The sequence below is a fragment of the Schistocerca piceifrons genome, chromosome 8 (assembly GCF_021461385.2).
Source record: "Schistocerca piceifrons isolate TAMUIC-IGC-003096 chromosome 8, iqSchPice1.1, whole genome shotgun sequence".
Lineage (NCBI taxonomy): Eukaryota > Metazoa > Arthropoda > Insecta > Orthoptera > Acrididae > Schistocerca > Schistocerca piceifrons.
The window spans coordinates 495,021,783-495,046,919 of record NC_060145.1 but is presented as its reverse complement, the minus strand read 5'-3'; positions in this window follow the sequence as shown (position 1 = coordinate 495,046,919).

Below are 25,137 nucleotides of genomic sequence, written 5' to 3'. Positions count from 1 at the left end.
ACAGCTGCTCATGCAGCTTCAACACGATACCACAGTTCATCAAGAGTAGTGACTGGCGTATTGTGACGAGCCCGTTTCTCGGCCACCATTGACCAGAGGTTTTCGATTGGTAAGAGATCTGGAGAATGAGCTGGCCAGGGCTGCAGTCGAACGTTGTCTGTATCCAGAAAGGCCCGTACAGGACCTGCAACATGCGGTCGTGCATTATCCTGCCAAAATGTAGGGTTTCGCAGGGATTAAATGAAGGGTAGAGCCACGGGTCGTAACACATCTGAAACGTAACGTCCACTGTTCAAAGTGCCGTCAATGCGAACAAGAGGTGACCGAGACGTGTAACTAATAGCCAGTATGGCGATGACGAATACACGCTTCCAATGTGCGTTCACCGCGATGTAGCCAAACACGGATGCGACAATCATGATGCTGTAAACAGAACCTGGATTCATCCGAAAAAATGACGTTTTGCCATTCTTGCACCCAGGTTCGTCGTTGAGTACAGCATCGCAGGCGCTCCTGTCTGTGATGCAGCGTCAAGAGCAATCGCAGCCATGGTCTCCGAGCTGATAGTCTCTGCTGCTGTAAACCACGTCGAACTGTTCGTGCAGATGGTTGTTGTCTTGTAAACGTCCCCTCCTGTTGACTCAGGGATCGAGACATGGCTCCACGATCCGTTACAGCCATGTGGATAAAATGCCTGTCATCTCGACTGCTGGTGATACGAGGCCGTTGGGATCCAGCACGGCGTTCCTTATCATCCTCCTGAACCCATCGATTCCAATTCTGCTAACAGTCATTGGATCTCAACCAACGCGAACAGCAATGTCGTGATACGACTTTATCAAAGTCGGAAACGTGATGGCACGCATTTCTCCTCCTTACACGAGGCATCACAACAACGTTTCACCAGGCAACGCCGGTCAACTGCTGTTTGTGTATGAGAAATCGGTTGGAAACTTTCCTCATGTCAGCACGTTGTAGGTGTCACCACCGGCGCCAACCTTGTGTGAATGCTCTGAAAAGCTAATCATTTGCATATCACAGCATCTTCTTCCTGTCGGTTAAATTTCACGTCTGTAACATGTCATCTTCGTGGTGTAGCAATTTTAATGGCCAGTAGTGTGGTAAAACTGCGTTTGAACTGCAGCCGGACACTATACGTAAATTGAAGGTGGTGGGTATAAAAACGAAGGGGGATTATTGATGTCAGTTGCATCCGGACATTACGCGAAATCAACAGTGACGGGTGAAAATGTATGCCGGACAGAGATGTGAACCCAGGGTCTCCCGTTTACTGGACATTAGAGTTAACAACTTGCGCTACCCGGACACAGTGTTCTTCGCAATCGCGCGGACAGTCTCGGCACGCCTTTCGGCCGGACCACACTCCTATCTATGGCCACCTGCCCACAGTCCCTGTCCACGTCCTCCATCCTCGCAACTCGGAGATTCCCGCGGGAGGTCGGACGTGTTTGTGAATCCGCACTAAAGAAGGTGGATTCGTTGCCCATATAGTGCAATCAATTATATGAAATCGAGGTATTTGTCCAATTCGCTCTGAGATAGCCGAACGACTTACGTACAAAACGTCCAATGTATTATATGATAGCGTGCTGTCTGTCCTTTCGGACATGCTGACCACATAAACACGGCATTCTCATGTTATAAGCTTTCAGTTTCACTAGAGTCTGTTCGCCTATTTTGTATTGTGTCTTCACCATTCTCTTCAGTATAGAACAACACCATACGTTCGTCAAATGGCTTCCATCTGAAAGGACGTTTACAATAAGAATCACCCTTTGATTAATAGGTTGGATCAGTCCATTGTCACTAGTCAGATCAGTGGGAAGCGCTCGTGCATAACCCAAAATTAATACATTCACACCTTCGTTTTCCAATTTTAACTTTTCAATCTGGTATTCTGGAACATCAGGGACGAAGTTGTTCTTGAGCCAATCATAGAATAACTGTGTGGTAATGCAAGGCTTTTTGTTAACTTTACGGATTGTGAGAAACTAGATAATGTTTTTGCTTGTACTAGCCCTTGCTGATTTCCGCAGCTGTGAGTGGTTTTAAACAAAGTGTACCATCGAAATGAACACACAAAGACCGATGATTCTTTCTTTACTCTCCTTAAGTCCGAGCTAGTCTGTGTATTTTTCGGAATGAACTTCCAAATCAAACCAGTTACCTTATCTGTTTTTGTATAGGACAGCCATGCGTCGATCATTCTTGGCAGGAAAGTTATCAGTCACATTAGCTTTAAATTTCTGATCACTTGTAAATTGTTTAACCTGTTTTCTTATGGCAATTGTCCAGAGAATAATTTAACCCATCATTTGTCATTGAACTGCGAAGGCAGTTTGTAATTCTTTTAAGGCTGCTCACACGTTTTTCAGGAGCAGCTCTGGTGACAGGGTATGTAACAGTCAGTTTGATAAGCTTTCATACTTCATTCTACACGTTGTGAAACTCATTGTTCGTTATGAATTTAAGAACGCCTACAAGTAATAAATATTTAAGTTTGCAACTCTATAAATTAAATATTGTGAAAATCTGCAAAACGTATATCTCTATACATTTTCGTGTGATCGAAGATCTCATAAATAATTTCTTAAAGGGCTGTAACTCACGCTCACTAACGCTTACTACAATGTGAAATTTCTTGTTACAGCTCTCAATAAAGGAGGTCACAGTTCTGTCTGATCTCATATCCTTTAACAAACTGATGGTCTTTTCAACGCTGTACGTACTAATACACTCCTGGAAATGGAAAAAAGAACACCGTGAATTCATTGTCCCAGGAAGGGGAAACTTTATTGACACATTCCTGGGGTCAGATACATCACATGATCACACTGACAGAACCACAGGCACATAGACACAGGCAACAGAGCATGCACAATGTCGGCACTAGTACAGTGTATATCCACCTTTCGCAGCAATGCAGGCTGCTATTCTACCATGGAGACGATCGTAGAGATGCTGGATGTAGTCCTGTGGAACGGCTTGCCATGCCATTTCCACCTGGCGCCTCAGTTGGACCAGCGTTCGTGCTGGACGTGCAGACCGCGTGAGACGACGCTTCATCCAGTCCCAAACATGCTCAATGGGGGACAGATCCGGAGATCTTGCTGGCCAGGGTAGTTGACTTACACCTTCTAGAGCACGTTGGGTGGCACGGGATACATGCGGACGTGCATTGTCCTGTTGGAACAGCAAGTTCCCTTGCCGGTCTAGGAATGGTAGAACGATGGGTTCGATGACGGTTTGGATGTACCGTGCACTATTCAGTGTCCCCTCGACGATCACCAGTGGTGTACGGCCAGTGTAGGAGATCGCTCCCCACACCATGATGCCGGGTGTTGGCCCTGTGTGCCTCGGTCGTATGCAGTCCTGATTGTGGCGCTCACCTGCACGGCGCCAAACACGCATACGACCATCATTGGCACCAAGGCAGAAGCGACTCTCATCGCTGAAGACGACACGTCTCCATTCGTCCCTCCATTCACGCCTGTCGCGACACCACTGGAGTCGGGCTGCACGATGTTGGGGCGTGAGCGGAAGACGGCCTGACGGTGTGCGGGACCGTAGCCCAGCTTCATGGAGACGGTTGCGAATGGTCCTCGCCGATACCCCAGGAGCAACAGTGTCCCTAATTTGCTGGGAAGTGGCGGTGCGGTCCCCTACGGCACTGCGTAGGATCCTACGGTCTTGGCGTGCATCCGTGCGTCGCTGCGGTCCGGTCCCAGGTCGACGGGCACGTGCACCTTCCGCCGACCACTGGCGACAACATCGATGTACTGTGGAGACCTCACGCCCCACGTGTTGAGCAATTCGGCGGTACGTCCACCCGGCCTCCCGCATGCCCACTATACGCCCTCGCTCAAAGTCCGTCAACTGCACATACGGTTCACGTCCACGCTGTCGCGGCGTGCTACCAGTGTTAAAGACTGCGATGGAGCTCCGTATGCCACGGCAAACTGGCTGACACTGACGGCGGCGGTGCACAAATGCTGCGCAGCTAGCGCCATTCGACGGCCAACACCGCGGTTCCTGGTGTGTCCGCTGTGCCGTGCGTGTGATCATTGCTTGTGCAGCCCTCTCGCAGTGTCCGGAGCAAGTATGGTGGGTCTGACACACCGGTGTCAATGTGTTCTTTTTTCCATTTCCAGGAGTGTATATCACATGCTATTTTGTGTTGCAGAAGTGCTAGAGATGGTCAACATATACAAATATTTCTTTCTGGGCAAAGTAGGAAAGGAAATTGAGTTTGGCTGATAAAGGCAGGAGTACTGTTCGTTAGTTAATTATGCATCCCAATCTTCATCATCTCTGGTGATATTCCGGAAAATGTCTCTCAGTCAGTGGTATGTAAGATACATTGTCTGAACAGCTCGTGAGTTGAAATTCCAGCGTATAGTACAATGTATGAGGCAATATGAATCTTTTATTTTATAAGAGCTCTGTTCTGTTTTAGGACTTACTTAAAAATGAATGGAATGCTATAAGGTTGTAAATAAAAAGCCTAATTACTTTGATAGTTTTCGAACTGTAGCAGCAGTGGATTAAGTTTATGAGTATAACAGTGCAGGAATATGGCTCGCAGACATTTTTGTTCAATCGAGCAAATAAACTTGGAACTGGAGTAAAGCTACAAACGAGTGAGTGCACTGTGATGTCCGATATTTACTTTGGTGGCAGTAAGAAAGCACAACAGTTCAGCATGCGTAAAAAAAGAAAATTGCGGAACGTATGTAAACTGTAACATATTTAAAATGTAAGACAATATCAGACATTTCAAAGAAAAAGTAAATGCAAGTAGGTGTTGAAAAACTAACCCACATGGGCTGGAAACTGCTAACAGATTTTTAGAGCTGCCTACAATGGGGCCAGATTGAATAGAGCTTTTACTGTGGGCATCCAGTTTCAAGAAATTAATGGAGTGAATATGGAGAGAATTCCGTGTTCTACTTTCAGTTATGCGAACATTATTGATCACATGTGAGAACAAACGATAAAGAAAATAGCTGAACATCTTGTGGACAGTAATATTAAACGTAGAAAATTGCTTGATGAGTCTGCTGCCGTAAGTAATAAACCTATCATAATAATTTTTTTAGAAATCTTTTAGCGAAATCTCACTCAACTGACAGAACTCTGTGATCTAATACCAAAGTAAAGGAAACTCACAGTAGACACTTTTTGTGGAGCCGAGCAGAAAATCTGAAGCAGTGGTTACTGCAAAATGTAAGCTGATCTTCACACATTACTTCTTTAGAAACCAAACCTGATAAATAATTGGAAGCGTTGATCGAAAACTTGAAAATTTTTGCAATAGCTCATTGCCCTGAAGAAACGTACACTACTAAATGTTACAGAGGTATAAGCAATCTATGTAATGTTTTTCAGATAACAGACAAGAGGAAATAAATAAATGGATTCAGAGACTACATGGAGAAATACGTGGATCCAGTTGATTAGGAACCTTTAATGCAAGTTGTGCATACAGTTCCACCGTCTACCTCTGAGTGCGACAGGTTATTCAGTGTCACGAATGAAGTGTTTACAAACAAAAGAAACCATTTTCAAGGACAACATGCAAGTAATCTTGTTTTTATACAGTGCACAGGACCACCGCTTGACGGTAATGATTCTGCTCTTTACGTCAGATGGCTACGAAGCTAACAGGAAGCAAGAGGACAGCAAAAAAAGGAAATGCAGAAAATGTCAGTCAAACAATGGTGTTCAGTACGGGGTGATATGAAAAATTTTGCAGCGAAGTGAGTATTCCCAAGAAATATTTTCTAATTAAGCACTGGCGATGTACCACAATTAATGGCGTAGGCGCATACAATTTAAGGTACATGATACCAGATGCAAAAAAGTCGCAGTAAACGTGGACTTTGAAATGGGTACCTTAAAAGCTACGAGCATGTCCTCGTCTTCGATCCGGTGGAACAGATTTCTTCTACTGAGCAATTGATAACTCTTAAAGTATGTGGCTTAAGGCATATGTTTACTGAGACTTTTTTCGTACTTAGTGTCGTGTACTTTCAACAATATTCGTTTACGCCATTAATTATGGCACACCCTGTGTAGCTACTTTACGTACAGCTAATTCCGATCTACTTGTATACGGATAATAGGCTATTCAGTCACATTAATGCGGCCATCTGTCAAAAGCCTTTTACAGCGCAGACGTCACTCCGCGAGTCGTGCAGTAAGAGAATCAGTGAGGCTCTGGAAGGTGTGAACGAGGCTGTGGAGCCACGCCAGCCCAAATGCCACGGCAGCTGCACGAGGTTTCTCGGTAGAGGATCCATAGCGGGAACAGCCCGATCGTTTAGTCCCACAGATTCTCGACTGGGTTTCAATACGTGGAGCTTGGTGGCCATTGATCACGCAATTACTCTGTGTGCCATGGGACACGTTGCATTGTCTGGCAGGCAGATGCCACCGTGCCGAGGAAAAAACAAACTGCAGGTAGTGGTGGTGGTCATGCACGCAAGGACAGATGCACACCCCTGTTTATCCATTGTGCCTTCCAGAATGATGATACCAGCCAGAGAGTGCCACGAAAATATCTCCCCACACCATAGCACTCCCAGCTGCATCCTGGATCCTTGCGACGGTTGTTGCAGGGTGTCTGCTATCAGATGATTCACATCGCACGCGCCAATGCCATCTGTCTGATGGAGTATAAAAAGTGATTCCCTGAACAAGCCACCTGTCCACACTCATTGCACGTACAGTTGCGGTACTGGCGTGAAAATTCCAGCATTCGTCGCCGATGATCAGCAATCAGCATCCGTGCATGAAGCAGCCGCCTGTTGCGGAGGACCGTACGCAGCAACGTCCGCTGAATGGTCGTAGAGGAGACGCTTGTTGGTAGCCCCAGTTGCTCAACAGTTGCACGTTTGCTCGCCTGTACACGTATCCGCAGCCGTCGCTCACACCTGTCTTCTGTATTCCGTGGTGCACCACAGTTGCTTCGGCGCCGGTTTTGTATACACGGTATACTTTAACCACAGCGGCATGTGGTTTACAAGCAGCCGTTTCAGAAACGGTTCCACATTGGCCCGAAAGCCAATGATCATTCCCTTTTGGACATAAGAAAATTCGCTCTGTTTCCGCACTACGACGACGATTGGATTGTTTCCGCGTCCCCCAGCCCCCTGCCCCACCCCCACAGGATTTACCTACCCACCACTGCTATTAGTGCCACCTGCCATCTGTGAGTTGGTACTGCTCATTGAAGTCAAACATGGGATGTCACCACATTAATGTGACTGGACGGTGTGACTGAATTAATATCAGCGTTTACTAGTAATTCTGTATTGTACTGAGCAATATAGACATTATTCCGATCTGAATTCACAGTTTTATGAACGATGAAATATAACCAATTTTTATTCTTATTGCTTCATGTAATTTCCAGAAACTCAGCATATCAATAATGTTCAATGACTGTACTTGTTTGAATTAAATATTTTTACTTGCGAGAAGTACTATAGTCTCACAAGCTGTGACGTGGTGACGAATAGAAGTGATCCACAAAATGTAGAATAACTTTTTATTTCTGTCTATGGTCCCAAAATTGTTAGGTCCTAAGACTACCGGTGTCGGTCAACAATGACCAATTTCAGATGTGCAGAAAAACATGCTAAAAACCAAAAATACATCCCGTGGATTGCCTACATCTTTGTAAGCAGGCTGTTTATGTTTTCTCTATGTAAGAAGGCTGTTTATGTTTTCTTATTGGCAACGTTATGTAGCGCTCAATATGAAAATCACTGGCTGTGCTGTGTGCAGTCTGTGGCTAGTTTGCATTGTTGTCTGCCATTGTAGTGTTAGGCAGCTGGCTGTGAACAGCGCGTAGCGTTGCGCAGTTGGAGGTGAGCCGCCAGCAGTGGTGGATGTGGGGAGAGAGATGGCGGAGTTTTGAAATTTGTCATGAACTGCTATATTTATATATGATGATATCAAGGTAAATACATTGTTTGTTCTCTATTAATATCTTTGATTTGCTAACTATCCCTATCAGTAGTTAGTGCCTTCCATAGTTTGAATTTTTATTTAGCTGGCTGTAGTGGCGCTCGCTGTATTGCAGTAGCTTGAGCAGCGAAGATTTTTGTGAGGTAAGTGATTTGCGAAAGGTATAGTTTAATGTTAGTCAGGGCCATTCTTTTGTAGAGAATTGTAAAAGTCAGATTGCGTTGCGCTAACAAAATATTGTGTGTCAGTTTAAGCACAGTCATGTATAATTGTTCAAAGGGGACGTTTCATATGTCGACCCTTAGCCTAGGATACCTCACTGGAATCTTCTGATTTTTTTCTTGTAGTTTGTGTAATTAGTGTAGCTATTGTTTATTGCTAGCGCGTAATTGTAGAGAAAATCTCCTTTGTAGTTGCAGTCTTTCATTGTTGTACAGTAAAACAGTTGTGGCATGCATGTAGATTTGCACCAAGTATTTCGCAGCTGCAATTAACTAGATATTATTTTCAGAGCTATGTTAATGTGTTCTCTAATTTTTGATCTTCAAATTGTGTTTTTCTGTGTTGTCGTGTGAAATACTGTGACAATAATGGCGTGTGAAAAACGTAATACTAGGCTCCAAACTAAACTGAGAAATGACAGTGAAAATGAAAGCAGTGTGTTAGCGCCACCGAGTAATGAATTAACTGATGTTCAAAGTAGTAATTTGGTAATTGTGCATAGGGAAATGGAGCGGGCTGCAAACAATGGTGTAGACATTGAAACAGGTAGTGAACAGGGAAGCATTATCGATCGATCGGTCGGCAACAGCTCGCCTCAGGGATCCGAAATGACAGGACACAATTTCGCAAATACTGTAGATTCAGGTTTTGGGTCATCACCGTTTTCTCAAATAAGTCAAGACACATTTTATGCTTGTCAAAATGTGAATGTTGCCGGTGCAAATGCACTGCCGAAAAGCGTAGAGAAACAGATTCCAGACACTAATACATTATTATTGCAATTAATGCAACAAATGGAACAAAATCAGAGACAAATGGGACAAAATCTTAAAAAGTTAGACACAGTGGAACAAAATCTTAAAAAGTTAGACACAGTGGAACAAAATCTTAAAAAGTTAGACACAGTGAAACAAAATCTTAAAAAGTTAGACACAATGGAACAACACCAGAGACAAACACAGCAACAGTTAGACGCAATGGAACAAAATCTTCAAAAGTTAGACACCACACTTGAACAAACACGTGAAGATTTAACTACTGAGTTACATAACATTGAATCGAAATGTCAAAAAGTCTGTAATGACGTAAAAACACAAATTTGTGAGCATTTTCAACCTATTTTTTCGCGGCATGAAAATGCATTACAGAATCACGAAGCAGCCATAAAAGAACTGCAAACCATTGTTCATGAAAATCATGAGACCTTGTGGGCTAAAATTGACTCAGTTGCATCTACCGATTCAGTTACGCAACTTGCAAAAACTCAGGAAAACTTAAAGGACACAGTAGATACCCTGAAAATTGGTTCAGAAAGACACATGGAGGAAATAAGTACACTATCGGAGAAAGTAGCCGAACTTTCGGATCAGGTCACTAACTTATCTACAAAGGTAGATGATGATCTGAATGACACAAGACCCATAGCCTTCACTGACACAGAAGAGTATGAACAAATTAGAAAATTCAAACAAAATCAAAATCAAATCAATACACAGTACAAAAGAGAAATCCGGGAAGTGCAAGATCAGTTGGCACAAGTAGTACAAGAATTACGTATTTCAGAGGACACTCGCGCCCCAATACGGGAAGAGGGACATAGAAATACGGAACAGCCACAAAATAATAACACAGCGCATTTCGGAAGTTATGAAAGAAATTGGCAATGTGCACCGAATTTTGAGATGGAACGGCCTACACGACCTAACAATGACCGATATGCGACTCGCCGACATGATGATTTTGACTATAAGCTATTCATTACTACACGTAAATTCAAAACATTTAAGAATTCTGGCAACGACATTCATCCACAAGCATGGCTCCATCAATTCTCGCATTGTTTTCCTCCCAACTGGTCGTTAGAACACAGATTAGAATTTATGTGTGGCTACTTGGAGAATGAACCAGCTGTAAGAATGCGATCGGTAATTCACGATTGCCACAGTGAAGGAGAGTTTTACCATGCCTTCCTCTCAGCATATTGGTCTCAAGCCACACAAGACCGAGTAAAACATAGCATCATAATGATGAAACGTTTCGAACAATCCGAATTTTCAAGTCTTATGAAATATTTTGAAGACATGTTACACAAGAATCAGTACCTGTCAAACCCATACAGCCCCTCAGAACTCATCCGCATTTGCTTAATCAAATTGCCTGAACATTTACGACACATTATTTTGGCAGGACGTTGCAAAGACGACATTGAAGCTTTTCAGGGACTGTTACAAGAATTAGAAATTGACACAGACAGTCGCGGGATGCAAAAACAGGAAAACAATCACTACAGGTCACATCCGTCACAATTCCGTGACGACAGAAACAATAACTGGACACAACAAGTCTATTCGTACAACGCAAATCGTGACCAAAACAGACACCATCCATATGACAACCACTTGCAGAGTAGTTACAGAGAAAGATCGCATTTCCGTAGTAATGAAGATGACAGAGATTACCATAGAAACAGACAGTATGGGAACCAAAATAATTATTATCAAGGGAGACAGAATAACTTCAGATGCAACGGTCCAGCGCGCAGTTACGATTCACAGAGAAATTCTCCACCACGTGACCGACAAGGAAGAAACTACGGAATCTACCGACCTGACGACAGACGATATAATCATAACGACAGACGTCAATTTCATCAGAACTGGCGGGATTCTAACAGAGCTGGGCCCTCTCGTCACGGTGAATTTGTAGGTCTCCAAATCCCAATAACGACGCGCGCCAACAAAGAGACAATAGGCAATGACTCGCACCGCAGGCAGCCGCTTGCGCCGGCTGGCTCAGAGAAAAATAACATAGACGCTAACCTTAAGAAAAAATTCCAGTATTGTTTAACGACGTATACCACACGATAATTGCGTTGAAGCTGAAACTCTGCGTACTAGGAAGAGTAAAAGTTTACACCACATTTCACATGTAAAACCGTTTATTAAATGATAATCTGCTGTTTAACTTTGTCTTTGCCATATAACTTTTCACTTTACATTACTAGTATGCTTTGTCAGAATTAGAATCTGTTAATATGCAACAATGTTTGAAGTTAAATATCCAGTCAAGAACCAAGAGAACTTATTTAAACAGAAATTACGAATGCATTGTTATAGTGAACAGACGACACAGTGTTGTATTTGTACGTTCTTGCTTGTTAGTTGCACGATTACGTAACGACTATCAGGCTTACATACATAGAACATGTACTGGTACTGCTCATGAGATTTTAATGCAACATTTTGGTTTACTTGAAAAGACATTCTGGGTTTAAAGTACTTTCTGTGAGATACCAGACGACACAGTGGTTAGTTTATGTGACAACTACACGGTTTTATCACGACGCTACTAATGAGTGACAATTTACAATGTTGCTTTTGCAGTGTATCTGTTTTATATCTGCACAGTTTTCTGAATTCTTCTGGAAAGAAAAACATGTTTTAGTGGTAACTTTTGTGGTATAGCAACAATGAGACAGCCTTTTTCGTGGCACAACAATACGTTACTGTACAGTACTTTCTTCATCACGCCAATAAGCATAATAACTACGATATCTATACGCAAAGCATTTCACTTTTGTTTATCATGAGGTAAGTACATTGACTTCTGCAGAACTTAGCTTTCGGAGGACGATAACTACGACACTTCCACAGAGATTATGTTACAAGACGCACAGGTTAGCGCTACAGTACACGTATTTGAGTGATTAATTTTATACTTAAAACATTTATTTTTAAAGATTTTTGAATTACAAAGAAAGCTTTCCATGATACATTTCATTCCATTGGTGTAATCTGTAACACCTGAGGGTATAATTACATTAATCCTCAGGGGGGTACACGCTTACTTTGTGTACCATGTGTTTGGCAAACACAAGGAGCCCTAGCTAATATGGTATTTGCTTATACAAATTTACGCATCGGTACCATATTTCTCTAACACACAAATTACACAGCTATCTGATCATTTAACTGAGAGATAAACATTTTTTTTACTACATCAGTGACAGATGTTTATGCAATTACACAGTTGGATAACTTCACACTTATGAAATTGTATTTTGTCTGTACTTTGTAAACTGTTCATATTTTTTTTGGAACCATTGTGATACTATGAGAGCTTTGAATGATGTATTTGGTATGGATTCATGATTTTTAAAGTACGTTTGAGGTAGATGACACTATTGAAATGAGCAGAGAATTTTTTTTAGGTTTTGAAATTATTGCAGAAAGCTACGACGTTTTTGAGATTTGACTGAGGTGTTATGATGTTATTATTACGACAACGATGTGTACTATGCTGTTGAGATATGTTTATGATCAATAAGATGATGCTACCGTATATGAGAAATAAGTAGTATGTTGGAAACCAAGAATCGTACTTTAAGAGTTATGAAATGTGCGTAAATGCGTAACTGTATCACAATGCTGATGAATATTTTATTTGGACACTTATATTTATAGGATTTTCTTTCTACAGATTTGCAACGCTAATTCTTGACCTGTGAAATATTTTTATGTGAGACTGTCACTGTAGCAGAAACTGCTTAAGAAAGTTAAGTGACCACCTGCACGTAAAGCGTCGCGGGCACCCACCTGGGCGACAGCCGCCCGAAAAAAAGCCATTAGCCTTTCAGCGGCACAGGTAGAAAAAAAAAAGGGGAGGCCATTGTCCTCGCTATTGACATTTCCTTGTTGAAAGCATACTGTGGAGCTCATAATTTATGATATTTACTGAAATACCTAATGAAATGACGAGAAATATTTTTACATCTGCACACCTGATTACGACAAGTGGCTTTCTACGAGAGTTGAGAGAATTTCTACTAACTTATGAAATGTCACTGACTATTGAATGATATTTTTATGCTTCGGTTTGCGTAATTGCTTATTTCATTTGATACCTGTTTTCCAGCTGTGTTACAGCATTAGTTTTATAAAATAAACTTAGATGCATTTGCTAATGTGAACACTTTCTGTCAACAGATCTATTAAATAATAATTTTGTGATCCACATTCTTCAAAAAAGGAGCACTTGGAAAGGAAAGAACGATAAGAAGGGACTAGTAACAGTAACTGCATACATAATATTCTTTTCAAGTACATGGTAATATTTCTTTTACAATAAGTTGTTGTGGTGCACCACTTTAATTACATAGACATTAAGATGTGAATATACATTTCCCTTATCTGCATTGTTGTTTTTACTGTAATATTTTTTCTGCTTGAGCTATGTCATGTTTAGGTATAAGTTACTGCTGTTTGCCAGGCATAGTGTTACTGAATTTGACTTTGTATTACGCTGTTAAGCCAGTTTTACTACGCATTTATTTTTCTTGTTTGCTGCACAGTGCCTTATATTAGTTGTAATATTGCAATTGCTTTGCCAGTTTGAATTTTTTGTCATTGATGTTTGTGTTACTTATTTTGTGCTGCTGCATTGCCTCGTCCCTTAGTTTAGCATCTGAGCTCAGTAGATTTAAGTTAGCTTAAGAGGGGGTAGCCTCTAAGAGAATGAGTTGCGATGAATTGGAAGAAATGCATTGAGAAGTTATACGAAAAAAAAGTACAGAAAACAGGTTTTGGGTAGGATTTTCTTGGAAATAAATGTTGAGGTAAGAAATGTGTGAACATATATATACAGAAAGCATGCTTAGATAGAATTTTTTTGGTGGAAACAAAGGATGAAATAAGAGGAAAGATATATGAAGTTTTGGGTTGGACTGCAGTACCAAATGTTACACTGAAAACGAACCCTGTCCATTCCTATTGGTGTTATCCCACTATGTGTTTGTGTACCCTTGTGTATTTGTTTTCTTCCTGTCTCTGTGTAGTTTCATAGAATTTTTTCTTCTTTTAATATTAAGCTACATTCACTATGATGAGGAATATTGTTATCCTCGAATATAATTGGCATTAATAATATGTTATTTACTTTGTAAAGATGTTTAGACATTATTTATTCTGTTTTGTGTTAATGCTCATGTGTGAAGTTGATGTTTCGAAAGTTATTCTGATCTTTTATGTATGTACTCATGTCATAATTCCTGTAACACTGACGTATGTGTCTATTTCTATTCTGTTGTAAAGCCTGTACTACAAATGTTATCTGTATTGTTATGTTCTTTAATGATGTATTTTGTACCTTTGTAATTGTATTCTTATGTTATAAAATTGTACTTGACACCAGTTCATCAAATTAAGTAACTTGTAAGTTACATTTCACTGCACACGTTTCTGTTGGTCATAGTATATGGACAATATGTGAGAAGTAGGGACTGTTAGTGTTTGCACATGTGTTAATAATTCAGCAAGGGACTGGATAACAGCATTGCTGGTTCTAAGGACAATTTCAAAAACTTTGTGAGTGCACAAGTGGTGGTTTATGGACTTGCTATATTATCCGCAAGACTCTTCAATGGTGATTGTGCACCTGCACAGTCTCAACAGATGGCTGGTGGCTATCTCTACAAGGACTACAGTGGGTCTGCATCTTTGATGACCCACCAGTACCATTATCTCTACAAGGACTACAGTGGGTCTACATCTTTGATGATCCATCAATACCATTATTTCTACAAGGACTGCAGTGGGTCTGCACCTCTGGTGGCCCACCAATACCGTAATCTCTACCAGGACTACAGTGGGTCTGCTCTGTGATGACCTACCTACCAATACTCTTCAAAATTTCGACTGACTCTGCTGTGGGTTTGCTCTGTTGTGGCCCATTACCTGTATGCATGTCAAGAGTCGGCACTGTCTTTCTGTTGGAAGGACAACACTACTTCTTCAAGACTGCATGGAAGTCACTACTTCTGTGTGCAATTTCTTTTACTAATGAGACTTTGTGAAAAAAAACCTGTAATTACTATTATGATGAATGATCAGGACTATCTTTATGGACTGTGAGAAAATTTTAGCTTTTGACCAACATTGTATCAATAAGTGTGTGCATTTGATTTCTTTGTTATTGTAATTATGAAAAATTTTATCAAATCATTATTAGTCACTGCCCAAAAAAAAATTTGTAAAATTTTTTGTGGGGAGCATGGGGGCTATGTAAGTAGGCTGTTTATGTTTTCTCTATGTAAGTAGGCTGTTTATGTTTTCTTATTGGCAACGTTATGTAGCGCTCAATATGAAAATCACTGGCTGTGCTGTGTGCAGTCTGTGGCTAGTTTGCATTGTTGTCTGCCATTGTAGTGTTAGGCAGCTGGCTGTGAACAGCGCGTAGCGCTGCGCAGTTGGAGGTGAGCCGCCAGCAGTGGTGGATGTGGGGAGAGAGATGGTGGAGTTTTGAAATTTGTCATGAACTGCTATATTTATATATGATGATATCAAGGTAAATACATTGTTTGTTCTCTATCAATATCTTTGATTTGCTAACTATCCCTATCAGTAGTTAGTGCCTTCCATAGTTTGAATTTTTATTTAGCTGGCAGTAGTGGCGCTCGCTGTATTGCAGTAGCTTGAGCAGCGAAGATTTTTGTGAGGTAACTGATTTGCGAAAGGTATAGTTTAATGTTAGTCAGGGCCACTCTTTTGTAGAGAATTTTAAAAGTCAGATTGCGTTGCGCTAACAAAATATTGTGTGTCAGTTTAAGCACAGTCATGTGTAATTGTTCAAAGGGGACGTTTCATCTTAAAACAGTAAAATAAGCGATAATGAAACGTAATACTGACGCACACCTGGAAAACATGCAGCTTAAAAATGAAGAGGCATACATGTTGGTAGGACACGTTCTGAGGCATCAAGGGATCACCAATTTAGTATTGGAGGGCAGCGTGGAGGGTAAAAATCGTACAGGGAGACCAAGAAATGAATACACTAAGCAGATTCAGAAGGATGTAGGTTGCAGAAGGTACTGGGACATGAAGAAACTTGCACAGGATACAGTAGCATGGAGAGCTGTATCAAACCAGTCTCAGGAGTAAAGACCACAACAACAACAGTGGCAAAACCAAAAGATAAATACAATGTCAGCTTCGTCGCGGATGTATGAAGTATGGTATACACTATGCCACAACGTCGCCGGAGTTATCTTGTTAACAGTGCTACTATTCGTGACAAAATACACGACAGCGGCCACCAAATGTTTGTGTTAAGTTCGTTAGACGTCGCAACCGTAGGCGTCCACATATTTGTCAAGTATATAACTGGACGATATGGTATAAAAAGAAGAATTCAATAAATAAAGTCCATAGTGGGCTTACTAGGGGTGTAAGTTACAACAATAATACCTTAGTATGTTAAAAAGCAAATAGTTAAGTGAGAATAATTCTAATACGGTCTTATAGACAAAAATATAAAGACTTACATAAGAACAAGCCTACGGAGCTAACAAAATAAAATAAAAAAGATAAAATGAGTAGAGAAAGGAGTCGAGTGAATGGAACAGCAGATTGTAGTAAGTAATCAGCGCCCTCTGTCGATGTGGCTGCCAGAATAGTTCAGTGAACCAAACTATTTCATATTTTTCACACACTACAGTGATTCGTTTCGGTAGTTGGTATCAGAATCGCTGTGTGTTGCCAGTCGTCCACAACAGTAATTTATAACTTTTCTGTTTTCATTTGTACAAAAAAAAAATGGCTCTGAGCACTATGGGACTCAACTGCTGAGGTCATTAGTTCCCTAGAATTTAGAACTAGTTAAACCTAACTAACCTAAGGACATCACAAACATCCATGCCCGAGGCAGGATTCGAACCTGCGACCGTAGCGGTCTTGCGGTTCCAAACTGCAGCGCCTTTAACCACACGGCCACTTCGGCCGGCTTCATGTGTACAATTTAATCTCGTATGTTCCACATGTAACAACAGTAAGGAATGAGGAGATTCTGCGCAGAATCGGAGAGGAAAGGAACATGTGGGAAACACTGATAAGGAGAAGGGACAGGATGATAGGACATCTGTTAAGACATGAGGGAAGGACTTCCGTGGTATTAGAGGGAGCTGTAGAGAGCAAAAACTGTAGAGGAATACAGAGATCGGACTACATCCAGCAAATAATTGAGGACCTCCACAGAATTTACATACTGATTCATTCACAAAACACACATCCTCCTTATTACAATTATTCCATAACCGCTTCTTTATGTAGTTAAGCAAAAGTGCGACAGAAAATTTGGAAGCTATATCGATGAATAATTTTTTGAGCCAAACGTGGAGAAAAAGAACATTCTCGCTCATTTATTGTTAGATAATCTTCATTCGTACCTAAGACACCTTTTTGTCCCTGGTTGTGAAACTATTTCTGCGTGCAGTCGACATACCTAACAGCAGCAGCGCAGTGCCGGCGTTCATTACGGGGCCGTTCCGTGGGACAGGTTAGCCGCAGCAGCTGGCTGCGCTCCACGCGCGCTGCCCGTAAATCTCCTGCGGCTTGTGTGTCTGTCAGCCGCTGCGTAAATCTGCAGCCGCCTCGCCTCGGCCTTGCAGCGGATTAAGCGCGCAGTGCTGCACCAACCGCCGGCACTAAGTTTGGCTCCCCGGAAAAGATGAATAGTCTAAGAAATATGTTTCTAGACACCCAGTGCCAAAGGTCAGGTAAAACGACGTATCAACTTCTAGATTCCATCGGACTGATATGTACGTTCCAAATTACGCTGCTAGCGTCTTGAACTGTTAGCGAATGTAGGTATTCAACTCCAGAGAAACATGAATGTTTAAGTTGCCACCACAGAACCTGGCATTAAAGAACCTGGCGTTAATGGAGAAAGTCTCAGGCCTGAGTACATATGCTTGTACCTGGATTATCCTCTGTACGCAATAGAAAACATGCACGACAGGCAGCTGTATGAGGGTCGCCAGAAATGTGAACACCCCTAAAAAAATATGTGGCTAAGTACACTATCAAATGAAATGATAATTAAATAGATACCCTAGCTGCAAGCAGGCGTTGATACACTTCATTGGGGACATGTTGAAAATGTGTGCCCCGACTGGGACTCGAACCCGGGATCTCCTGCTTACATGGCAGACGCTCTATCCATCTGAGCCACCGCAGGCACAGAACTCGTACGGGACTTGGTAGATTAATCTGCCACGAGTAATGAGTATGATGGGCAAACATCTATTAGGTGCACTACGAATGTAGTGTTGTGGACATGTTGGGAATGTGGATCTCACGGGGAGCGTGCAAGGGATAAGTCCCTGCAGACGCACTATCCTCTGTGCCTGCGGTGGCTCAGATGGATAGAGCGTCTGCCACGTAAGCGGGAGATCGCGGGTTCGAGTCCCGGTCGGGGCACACATTTTCAACATGTCCCCAATGAAGTGTACCAACGCCTGCTTGCAGCTAGGGTGTCTATTTAATTATCATTTCATTTCTAGCAAAGCTGCATGGTCATTCACGGTAACTGTTCTTTCGGGAACAGATACTACCGTCATATATAGTTAACTGCTATCAAAAAAATCAGTACACCATTTTAGAGGTTTCCAATTCACACAAGATTTTTTTTTTTTTGCAACAGTGCACATCGACTACATGAAATGATTGTATTTACAGACCAATAGCAGAAGCGGTTCTGAGGTAGCAGTTATTGACCCATGCTGAGACACACATATTAGTACGTAGTGTAGCTACTACAGGCGGCCGTGCATGCTCTGAATTTGGCATCCAGTCGATCGTACAGATGGCGAATACTGTCTTGGTACACGTTGTGCCACGGCTGTTCGACTGGTTCACGTAGTTCTGTAAGAGTTGTCGGTTGACGAGTGGCACGAATCACTTCTGGTCCCGTCGTATCTCACACGTGCTCGACTGGAGACAAGTCTTGGAGTTCGTGCTGGCCAGGGAAGTTGCTGCAAACCTGCAGCGCACGTTTCGCGGTCGGCGTGTAGTAGGCGAGCATTATCCTGTTTTAACAACTCATGACCTTCCTGTTGCAATAACGGCAAAATAGAGGGACTAGCAACATTCTGCTGAGCGCTGGTTAGCGTCCCCTCCATAAAACATGAAAGGGGAATAAGAATTGTAGCTTATCGCACCCCAGAGCATAAGGCCTGGTACAGGGCTAGCGTATCGCACGAATGGACTCTACGAGACAGCGCTCGCCAGATACGCGCAGACGACCGTCACTTGCGTGCAGCCAGAACCTGCTTTCACCGCTGAAGACCACGGAGCACCATTCCATCATCCAAATGATCCTCCGACGGCACCAGACGAGGAGCGCTCATCGATGCTGTGGCGTGAGAGGAAGACGGGCTAGAGGAGGCTCCACTTCTGAGATCTGCCACTGCTGCCCTTACAATACGATGATCCTAGCGGGCGTCTGTGCTGTGTGGACATCCATGACCTCGCCTACGGGTGTTAGAATGTTCACGTGACCACTGATACGAGCACCATTCCACAAATGACGTAGCGCGTCCAACTTGTGTGGAAATTCTCCGGTAGGACCACGTTGCCACTCGGAAGACCACAATTTTGTTTTAGAACTCGCTCAGATGACTGTAGGAAGCACGAGTGCGTCTCAGTGGCATGATTGTCTGCTTGCACTGAACTGAGGCTACTGGCTGCCAACATTCCCTATTAAAGGGTAGACACAGACGGCGCACTGGTTCAAAAATGGCTCTGAGCACTATGGGACTTAACTTCTGAGGTGATCTGTCGCCTAGAACTTAGAACTACTTAAACCTAACTAACCTAAGGACATCACACACATCCATGCCCAAGGCAGGATTCGAACCTGCGACCGTAGCGGTCGCGCACTTCCAGACTGTAGCGCCTAGAACCGCTCGGACATTCCGTCCGGCAGGCGCGCCGGTGCTACACTGCTCTGTGTGGTGGCGGACGGCGCTGAAACCATTATCAGCAGATCTGCTATCCCCCAGGAGGCTTACGTCGTCATCGTTACAAAATCTACGTCGTCTTTCTATGTGTACTAACTTCTTTTCCGGCAGTGTATGTTAAAGTAGATTACCCTCATGTTATTAATGCTTTAAGGAAGCACAGCTTTTTAAACGTCAGAATGCCTAATACGCTCTTTGCAATACATTGCTCTCACTGTAAGCCTATGCACAAATGTTTCTCAATTGCAACCGAAAGATAAATGTGGTTCAAGCTTTACGCAGAGTTCCAACACCGCTGATAGTTACCAAGACGGCATACCACCCCAGCTTCTTTAATTCACCGACCCTAGATGAGAATCAGATATAAAAAAGTTTCCACTATAAGTTAACTCTACCACCTTTACCTGTAAATTCAATTTTATTTTGTACTTATTACACTGTTTCCGGTTATCTGCAGTTTAAACACATGTTATGTTCATTCTTACCCCTGTTGTTACTGTAGACAGTAAATATTTTTCCTATGCATTCGTAGCGTTCTTCCTGTAAAGTGAACTCTGTGGTGTCTGTACAGGATGGGAGACATAATCCTGAACAGTTACACGTTTTGCTACGTGAGCACTTCCTAAAAATCGCCTGCCCATCATAGGGCGGCCATCTCTTTCCCTCCTCGCCAGCCCCAACCCCACGCTCCGTACCTTTGCTATTACATTTCAGTATTTATTTGCTTCTATTAAATTCTTGCTTACTTCTGTCTTATGTTTCCATCCTCTTTTGTATTTGTTATATGCGTGTAATTGCCTCTGTTTTCCAACGTACCAGCGCTGTGTCGTGCAGTCTATTCCCATTCAGCCCCTGAGAGCACCGCTAGGTATCCTTGCTGGTTGCGAAAAGCCAGCCGCAGCTTGCACCAACGTCTTGGACACCTGGCTGCTCACTTGCGGGAACCGGCGGTGCCTTTGATCTGCGGGCAGTGTCGTCAGGCGTTTAAGGGAGCCGGCCTGCTCAGCGCAGAAAACTCAACACACAGATAACAAGTACAAGGGAACTTAAATTTATTTTTCAATGGCTCCACGAGAGGGTTCTATCCTTACTACTGTTCAAGCGACGGGTGTGTTTTACTTAGAAATAGTGATTTTATTAGCAACTTTCCTTCTCTGGTATAAAATTACTGTAAAATTTATGTTTCCCTACGTACCGTCTCGCAGCTGCTGTAGGTGGAAGCTGAGGTGGTTTCAGTCATTGGCGGAACCATCGGTTAACTGCAGATCAATTTCCTAAAGTCCGCAATACATCGGCTGAGGTGGCGCAGCAGGCTGGCGGAGACGTTGGCTCTCGGTGTGGAAGTCTGGCGGAGTAGGTTCCCAGAGACCGAGAAGTGTTTGAGTTGGAGATGAACTGATTTCTCATCGAATGTTTGCTACAGGGAAACCTCGCAGTCCCGCGTTTTGCGCCTCTTACTAGTTTCGGACTGGCAGGGCCCCAGAGCTTCAAAGTTCCGACCGACAAAAATGCTCCTTAGAAAACACTAGTCCACTTCCTCTAGTTGGTTAACTAATAACATTCGTCCTTCCATCTTCCACAGAAAAATGTCGCGTCACTCTCTTTATATTTGTATGATCAATGAGACGGTCTTGGTCATCACCGTTCATTTAGCCTCTCTAGCCTGTACTTTATTTACGTTAGATTTGTTTCTCGCAGAGTCAGTTCATTCAATTTCAAAGGCGCAAAACTGCAGGACCGCAAACCGTCTTCGAGATGTTTATCTTTCACATCCGGTTCTTTCTGCGGAAACACTCAGCTTTCTATATTTGGGCACAATAGTGCCGTCTTCTGAAAAGCGAGCCTTCTCACGAGCTTGTAAAATATCTTCGCCAGGAATCTGTACCTCAGGAAGTTCTATTTGTGTTCGTTGAGAACAAAGCTGAACATTCTGGCGTATCACTACAGAAGCGTGGCTGGTGGCTGGCGGCCTGGTGAGCCCGTGATTTTCCCAATGTTCAGAATGCTTTCAACGGCCTCTCAGTTCTAAATAACATACAGATCCAGATCAAAATTAAAAGAAGTGTGGGGCTGCGTTAGTCAGTTATCAACAATCAATGATACTGCTATGCAATCTGAAGTTTTCCCGGCGCATTTTCAGCTTGAACAGTTCTCGGGTATCCGACCGGGTGGCGTCGTAATTTCTCCACAATATTTCGGCAGACGTACACGCTGCCATCTTCAGGTGGTTCCTGACGAATGCTGTGCTGTTCCTCTCGGCGCCCTATATATACTAGCCGTTACCCCCTCCACCGTTCCTCTCTTGGAGTCTTCGGTGCGGCCGGCGCGGCGGCTCCTGGAGATGGTGGGGGAAGCGGCGCCTGGGTCTCAACTGGGGTCTGCAGTCTCCCTGCTGCCGCCGTCGGGGGCGGTCCTCGATCTGTGGGACCTTATCTTTCTCAGCAGGTTGAGTGCTGGGTTCCAAGCCTGAATAAGTTGAAGGCCGCTGTCTTTATTAATTAGATAGTCCTTTAGTCTGATTTCGATGGCCTCTTTAGTAACGCAGTCCCAGAAGTAGGAGGATTGGCAGAGAATTTTTGTTTTTTTATAGTCCATAGTATGGCCAGTCTTTGTACAATGGTCAGCCACAGCTGATTTAGTAGCCAGGCGTAATTATGCCTTCGTTAGTATTTAAAACGTCCTCGGTACCGGATTCAAGACCTGTCACCACTTGAATTTTGATTAATATTCAGCAATGGTGGCTGAAGAATACCAGTATAGGAAGTCATCCTCGCTCTGCCAACGATCTTTTCAAAGAGGACTGAGGAGAGGACAGAAGTCCGGGCACTCTCTTAATCTTGGAAAGGGAAACTGCAATATTGGGACAAGGCTAACACCACCCCACTCTCCATTGTTGCCAGATGTAACCAAGATGGCGGAAATGACGGCATCAAAGATGGTGGCGTGCAGACTTGGGAACAGTGCATGAAATCTTCCAAGATGGCGGCTGTGACATCTTTCAAGATGGCGGATTTTTGCAGCAAGTTTGAATTTTGGCGGAAACAAGGTCAATTGAGCCACCTACACTAACCTAACCCCCCTCCCCCAGAAAAATGGCAGGAAGTTCTAATTCCAACAGGATAATGCATCACTCCACAGTTATCCCTACTAAGATAAGAAATTCATGGGAAGATAGGACACTTGGACGAACCTCAGTCACCTCCTCCTAAGGATTCATGAGAAAAGGACTTGGACATAAATCTTTATTTAACCAATTTCATGCAGTATAGCCATCCGGTGTGTTCACTATGAGGTCCGGACTCCAACTGATTTAGTACATAGCACCACCACCAGAGGCAGCTCCCCTCTGTTACGTAATCCAAGATGGTGGGAAACAGTATGTTTGCCATGAGGTGCAGACTCAAACTGACCTAGTATACAGCACCACCACCAGAGGGCGCTGTAGTTCAAGATGGCAGCCATGATATCAGGTGATGACACAATTGCCATTATCGAAGATGGTGGCAAACAGTATGTCCACCATGAGGCCTAGTACACATTGACACCACCAGAGAGCACTACTGTGGACTTGGAATGATTACCGCGAATGCCACGTCCACCTGGACTTGGAAGGAAATAGTTCCAGTCTCCATCACGATTCTCAACCGACCGCCACATCCCCTTACCAAACCATGCTGTCGAGTTATGTGTACTAACGTGCTATAACTTGTAATAACGAGTACTAATGTGTGCTAACGTGCACAGCGCATGATGTCATCCAAGATGGCGGCCATAACGTCGGCTAACCACGCAAGTGACACACTGACCTGGCTGCAAGTTTTAATTTTGGCATAAGAGAGGTCAATTGGGCTACATCACACCACAGTTTTCTCTACTAAGATGAGAAAATCACGGGAAGATAGGTCACCTGGGCTAACCTAAGTCACCCAACTAAGGTCAACGCCCTTCCCTCCCTTACCCCAGAAAAATTGTGGGAAGTTCAAATTCCAGCACAATAATGCATCACACCACCGTTATCTCTACTAACCTAAGTCATACGACGGCACCTCATCCTAGGAACTGGCATAGAGATTGAATTTTGGTGGCAAAGAAAGATCACTGGGAGTATCTCTACGAATCTAAGGAAATTTCGGGAAACAAAGCTCACCTCCACTAAGTCACCCAACTGCTATCTCTTCCTAAGGATTGATGGGAAAATGACTCAGCCCACATGGGGCTGCTGGAGAGAGGAGAGAGTGTGCTTTATTTATTTTGGAATAATTTATTTAGGGATGGAGTATATTTATCACATTGACACTAAATACTCGCCCTGGTGTGCTTGGGGCAGCAATACACAGTCTGCAGACATGCAGACTACCGGTAAATAATGCAACAGAAATGCTTGCTAATGGTAGCCTACACACATGCAAACTATTACACCGAAATAATTTCAGTACAGACCTGCAAACTCCTCCAAAATAATGCAGCACAGTGGTGTGCAGGCATGAAATCGTAAACTATCCAAATAGCACACAGCACAGCCTACAGATCCACTCACAAAATAATGCAACAGTCATGTAATCAACATGTGCAAGAACCCTCCACCACCCCTTGCCCATTAGACTGCACAGGAGGTTAACAGCAGCCCCTGCAAAGTGACTTGGTCATCAGCTGTCAGACCACACACAAACGCCCATTAAGGTCCTGCACACATGAGGCAGTGGCACTCCTTCTATACTTGACACCTGAGGAATTCCTCACAAAATATATGAACACCTAAGCACCGGTGCTGACGTGAAAGGATGCACATGCTGTCACAGTCACGAGCTGCCGCCAGATGTAGGTGAAAGTTGCCACTATTTTCGAGTATACAGTCACTGTTATACTGACATAACAGAACTCCAAGGCGTGCTCATGCAGCCGCCATACGTGAGACACCTCTGGGCAGAACATGTCTTTACCATTGATGGCAGAGTAGCTACGAACCTTCGCAATGCATCTGACAATGTTCTCAGTCTTGTATTCATGTCATGTGACTTTGTTAAAAGTAAGAACTGTCTACCTCACGTAAATTGTATATTGTCCTAGAAGTAGTTAACACTCTCTGTCTTGTTGTCTCAGTTTGTATGCACGAAATTTCTTCCCCTAAC